At 40.4% G+C, this 5797-nt stretch overlaps 1 pseudogene across 2 annotated transcripts; it reads right to left on the minus strand.

The window, feature by feature from the left end:
* On the minus strand, positions 1 to 4397 carry LOC149837712 (exocyst complex component EXO70E2 pseudogene; annotated as a pseudogene). Of its 2 annotated transcripts, XR_016432123.1 has the most exons (3): positions 3660 to 4397; positions 3308 to 3547; positions 1 to 2714 (listed from the first exon to the last, which is right to left on the minus strand). The product of XR_016432123.1 is annotated as an exocyst complex component EXO70E2 pseudogene, transcript variant X2 (transcript). The 2 variants fall into 2 exon arrangements; XR_016432122.1 differs by having other exon boundaries at positions 3308 to 4397.
* Positions 4398 to 5797: the final 1400 nt, after the last annotated feature.

Raw genomic sequence — 5797 nt, forward strand, 5'->3', positions numbered from 1 at the left:
TTCTGGGGAAAGGAAGAGAATTTGCACTTCATTTATGCACTTATCCAAACATATGCCTGACCTGCAACCACAGCCACAGAACAGTGGATATCCTTAACTTGGTAAGCTGTAAATCTTCAAAATTCTCCTTATTCTACATGGGCCATGGTTTTCTATACAACTTCTATACTTACAACATTGAAAACATAGATACAGTGGAATTCTTAGGCTTCTGACACCTATTTTTACACATGCCCATGATTGTGAAAGGAAGAATATAGCACAAAATGCATATAAAAATCCATCTTGGTCTTTGTATAAACTATGTGATGATGATTCCAAGACGAGTAAGAGGACAATATCAACCTGAGGCTCAGAATAATTTGGAGAAGGCTGCAGTTCTTGATCATTTGATAGAAGTTTACCATCTACCACGCTGCCCATGCAATGACCGAGGAGATCCTTCAAAGAGATCCAAGAGGAGATTCTGCAGATCCTCCGCTGTATGCTTCATGTACTTATCAGCATTCCTGGTGCTCTCCAAGTAACCTCCAAACCGACCTGTGAACGTGCGGTAAGCTTGAAGGACCTTAAGAGAGATTGAGATCTGCAAGTCTTCTCGAAGCTGAGGATCAGGGACGATCCATGATGTCTGGGTCTTGTAAACCTCTTCAAATGAAAGGTTAAAGCCCTTGAATCTCTCTTTCAGCACTGCTCTCAAGGCAGAGCCCGGACCAGCCAAATTAATGCCCTCATCCTTCAACCAGGAGAGTACCATGTTCCAAGAGGCTCTCTCGTAACTGGTCGCATGCAGCTGTACTTTCCTGTTGTGTCTTCTTATCCAGTCCTCACCAAGAAGAGTCAGGTCTGAACCCTTTACTTTCTCAACCATGTAATGGATGTTATTCATTAAGAAAAAGTATTGCAGTGCATCATCATCCCTGTACAATCTAGACTTTGTTTCAAGATTGGACTCCAAAATTGAGACCACTTCCAAAAGACTGCGAGCCATTGGAGAGAGATTTTTTGAACTTGTTCTGCTGCCATCTTCACAAGAACCCATGGTTGGAGAAGATTCTACAGGAATTTGGTCCCCACCCTCTTCAATATCAAGAAGGAAGTCCAGAGACTCTTTGTAATCAGTAAGAGCCCTTATATAATTCATCACATACTTTGTCAAGGGATGGATGCCTCCCCTTGAAAATGGACTAGTGGACACATTTCTTTCAATAGCATTCTCGAACTCAAGAAAGGTACCTCTTACTGAGTCACCCAGTCTCAGAAGAACTTCATGCGCTTCTGTTCTAACATAAGAACCACATTCCTCAGAGAACAAAGAATCTATATCTGGGAGCAGGTCCTGCAGCATGTCATACATGCCGAGTATCCCAAACAGCTTTTCTGGCAACCGACGACTGATAGCAATAGCATCCACAAAGTTAAGGAGTTGGAAAGTTGCAGCCTTTGCAGTGTCAACAAAGCAAATATTGCTAACCGAGCCTAACTCACCAAAGATCTGCTTGCACAGGCGTTTCTCGCTGGCAAGAAGAACCCTGACAAATATTTTCATGGCACGGGTCCATTTCTTTATATGCCAATCAAGGTTCTCCCACTCCATTCTCTCCACTTCCTCGATACTAAGCTTCTCCACTCTGAGAACGAAAAGGCTTTCATCCAGTGCATCTCTTCGGATGCTACTGTATGCTTGACAGCACTCTTGATCATAATTTGACTGGAGCATAAGATCTGCAATGCATTTCAGATCTGGAACTACACTTAGATTAATCAAATCAATTGTGAGTTCATCTAACCTGCCGCTATTTCCCTCAAGCTTAACCTGGTTGTCTTCAACTGGATCATCATCAAAGCAGCTGGAAGAATCCGCTTCTGTAACATAGTCCTCACTTGACCTGAAAGACAAATGTTCGGGCTCCAAAGGCTGCCTATTCTGAAACAGGATGTGACTAAATTCTTCCTCAAGCCTAACCATGGCCGTGTGAAGCACACTATCAGCACGTTGAAGAATCTCAATCTCTTCTTGATCCGAGGTAAGAGACAGGCTTCCCAGGCCTTCAACCAATTTCTGAACATCACCAACTACCTGTAGATATTCAGAACCTTGGTCTGGTTCACAATCCCATATCATCCACTGGCCAGCCGAATGAGAAGAAGCAGCACCCCAACCCCACACCTTTTCCTCAGCAAAAGAAAGTATTTCTTCCATTTCACTAATTCCCCCTTTGTTTTGCCTGAATTGGTTGACAGTTGACAGATGATTATCTAACTCTGGGATGACTTTTCCCATGTTCATCTTCATCTCCGAATCACTTAGCATGTGTTAAGCAGTGGCAGCACTTGTTCTTCTCCGTCTATATCACCCACCAACACATTGTTGGTTACAGAGAGCACATGACTTCAGAAGTCTAAGAGAGCATCTACAATTCACTTACAATAAGTAGATTTGATCCTTTTGAAGTCAATATGAGATTTGGAAATGTGAACCACTGTGATTTTGGATTTCCAAGAATTCGATCTCCAAAATCAGAAAACCCAAAATCAAGTAAAACCCGTCCCCATTAAACAACAACGTGAAAAACTCTTCACCACCAAGCCTGTCGTTTCAAAGGGTCCTAAAACACTCTTCTTCTACTGCATTTCAGGAGAGGGGATTCTAAACTGATGCACGACCAATCAAAATGAGTGGGATCAGATTGTTGATGTGCAGGTGGTTTCACCTGATAAATTAGAGATCAGAAAAAAAAAACATAAGTAAAAGGCCAAAATCATTGAATTGCTGATATAAAATTCAACAATAAAAGGATTCACCATTTAGCATGAAAGAATACTCAACCAAATTAATTGTATCTGATTTATACATCAAAAAGATCCAATCTAAGACCAAAATCCTTGAGAAAAGTTTCTGCTCAAGTTAAATTATCCATTTATGATGATAAAGCAACATCAATCAAAGCTCCGGAAGAGATAGTATAACCAGAACCCACAACCATTTGCATAAGGTTATATTCCATTGTTATATCTCCAAACACAACACCACCGTAATTGCTTCAACAAATTAAAAATAACAAAAACTGTGTCTAGCACACAACCACTCTAGAACACTAATATACAGAAGAAGCTTTCTCACTTCAAATTAGCAAAAGTGGACGCCGACAAAAGACGCCATAAGCAAGAACAGAAAAACTGCATAAATGGCTGGACACCATACTCAAAGCCAAAAACCATTGTCGGCAATCCGGAACCCTCGAGCAACAGAAATACAAAACAATGCAAACAAATGATTCAGCACATCATAACCCAATCCACTTACCTTTCTGATAAGATTTTCGAGATGGAAGCAATAAAAAAAGTACTGCAATCCGCAAGTTGCACCCCTTCAATCCATGAGACTCATTTGGATAGAAAGTTTAGATGGAACAACGGAAGCGTGATAAAATACTGATTTGAGGAGTGGATACAATGGACACTAAACCAATTACACCAACGTTAATCGCAGAACAACACGCTAAAAGAATTGAATCCGACAAAGAATACCATAGATCCCCCCAATCTGTAATCCAATTCTCAAACTGGTTAGGAAGCAGGAAAGAGGAAACAAACAAACAAAAAAGAGAAACCAAAAAACCAGAATTATACTGCTTATCTGAAAATGATAATCTTACTTAAAATCGGTAGTTATATATTTGAAACTCTTACGCAAACCCTCCCAGGTTGAAAATCTAAACAGGTATAAAAGGAACAAAGAAAGAACTAGTAAAACCACGCACCATCTACCATTTTATGAACTCACCGACATTTAAAAGTTCACACACCAAAAGTAAGAACATAATTCACTAAGCTTTTCCAACAAAATTCCTGCTTTTTTTTCTCAACTAAACCAAATGCTCAACCAGAGTTCTTCCACAATTTCGTCCGAAAAATTAAGAAAAAGAAAAACAATGAATCTGTCGACAAGAGAAATCCACCAAACCAAAACCACAGTTTAGCAGCTCAGTTCTTCAGAAATCCTAGTCCCCCCAAAAACCAATTTTCTTAAACATGGAAAGAACAGAAAAGAAAAGGTTATCCTGAGAAATTTGACTAAACCCCCTCGACCAATAAATCCCTAATTGGTTCCCACTTTCCAGAAAACTAATTCTCCCCCAAAATCCCTCTCAGAAACACTGGAATTCATGGAATTTTCCAATCCTCGCAAACTCGGACACTGATCTACCGAAGGAAACCCTAAACCCCCGGAGTCCGACCAACCGAGGGAACACCAAATTTTCGAGGGAAAGACTCGTCGACGCGTGCGGCGATCGAACCAAACGCATGAAGATCACCCGGAAATCTAGCGTTAGGGCTTGGAAAGAAAATTTAGGGCTTCTGTTTGCTTTGACAAAAGGCAGGGAAGGAGGGTACACATGAAGAGGGTGATTTTTTTATTTCAATTTGCGCACAAAAATCAAAGGAAATTCGAAAAAAAAAATTGGAAAATTGAGAGAGAGAGAGAGAGAGATTTGACTATTCTCATTTGTCCTAAGCGTACGGAAAATATTATAAAAAATGCTCTTAATAATTTTGATAGTGACTGGATGGGCAACGCTGACTAGTTGGTAAGTACGGACGAAACGTGTCGGATACAGATTGGGTACCTGTCCTGTAATTAGATAATGTCAACGGATCGGATTCGGATGGAAAAAGATAAAACTGAATCAGATCCAGATTCGGTTTCTGATGAAAAAAGTTAAAACCCAATCCAGATCGAATTAGCTTAAAACCCGATATTTACACTTAATCAGGTTCGGGTTTTAGTCGAATTCGGGTCGGGTTTCAATGAAAAACTCAATACCGAATCCGTTTTCTAATCGGATCTGAATTTAGATACCGAATCTGACTAATCTGATGATTCGGGTCGGATGTCGGGTTACATCCGACCCGTTGTCATCCGTACCTGGACTTGCTTTGCTTTCAGTTGAAGTCACAAAGATAACGGATGCGACTCGACACGTGATTTTTGAGATTCTTTTTGGAAAAATAAGACGTCATGTATTTTTTTTAATAAATGAAATTTTATTTATTCATCTCTTGGATGAACGGCATCCGGATATCCCCTTATGAATGAAGAGGTATCCTTGGTCTGACTGAACCGCTCTAACAGGTTGGGTCATACCTGACTTGCCACTAGCTCTGACTTTTTAAAATTAGTGATTCTAATCGGATCTAACAGTGAGATCTCAGATCCATTTATAATGTAAGGTCCTGTAGCACTGGATCCGTCTCTATTGATTTCCAAGTGGAGAAGATAAAATGGAATGGCAGGGGTGTGAATGGGTGGCATTCAGGTTGGATCTTGACAGATCTGAGTATGAATCCAGATCCGAAGAGGTAAGGTGGAATCTGAATCCGAATCCGAATCCAAAATACATTTAGTAATACTGGAGCTTGAAAAGTAGAACAAAAACAAGCTATTTACATGTAAAAAGTACAATCGGACCAGATTTGGATTGCATGTAATTGCTATAGAAAAGTGATTACGTGGATCGGTGTGAGACAGGTGTGACGTTGAGCATGTGCGTGCACGGCAAGCTAAAGCTTACGTGGATCGGTGGATAGCAGTGAATATTTTGTGGTAGATTTTTTTCATGGATCGGATGAGTAGGATATCCAAGATGATTGGAACCATTTTCATTGGATATGGACTTTGGCTTCCAGATCCAATTCGTCTCCAAGTTGCTGTCAGTGCGACCAAGCGTGTTTGGATCCTCCGCAACAACACAACTACAGAGTAAAAATTTCTTGTGGACGTTCAATGTACAAA

This window comes from Nuphar pumila, chromosome 5, assembly GCF_984573655.1.
Source record: "Nuphar pumila chromosome 5, dmNupPumi1.hap1.1, whole genome shotgun sequence".
Lineage (NCBI taxonomy): Eukaryota > Viridiplantae > Streptophyta > Magnoliopsida > Nymphaeales > Nymphaeaceae > Nuphar > Nuphar pumila.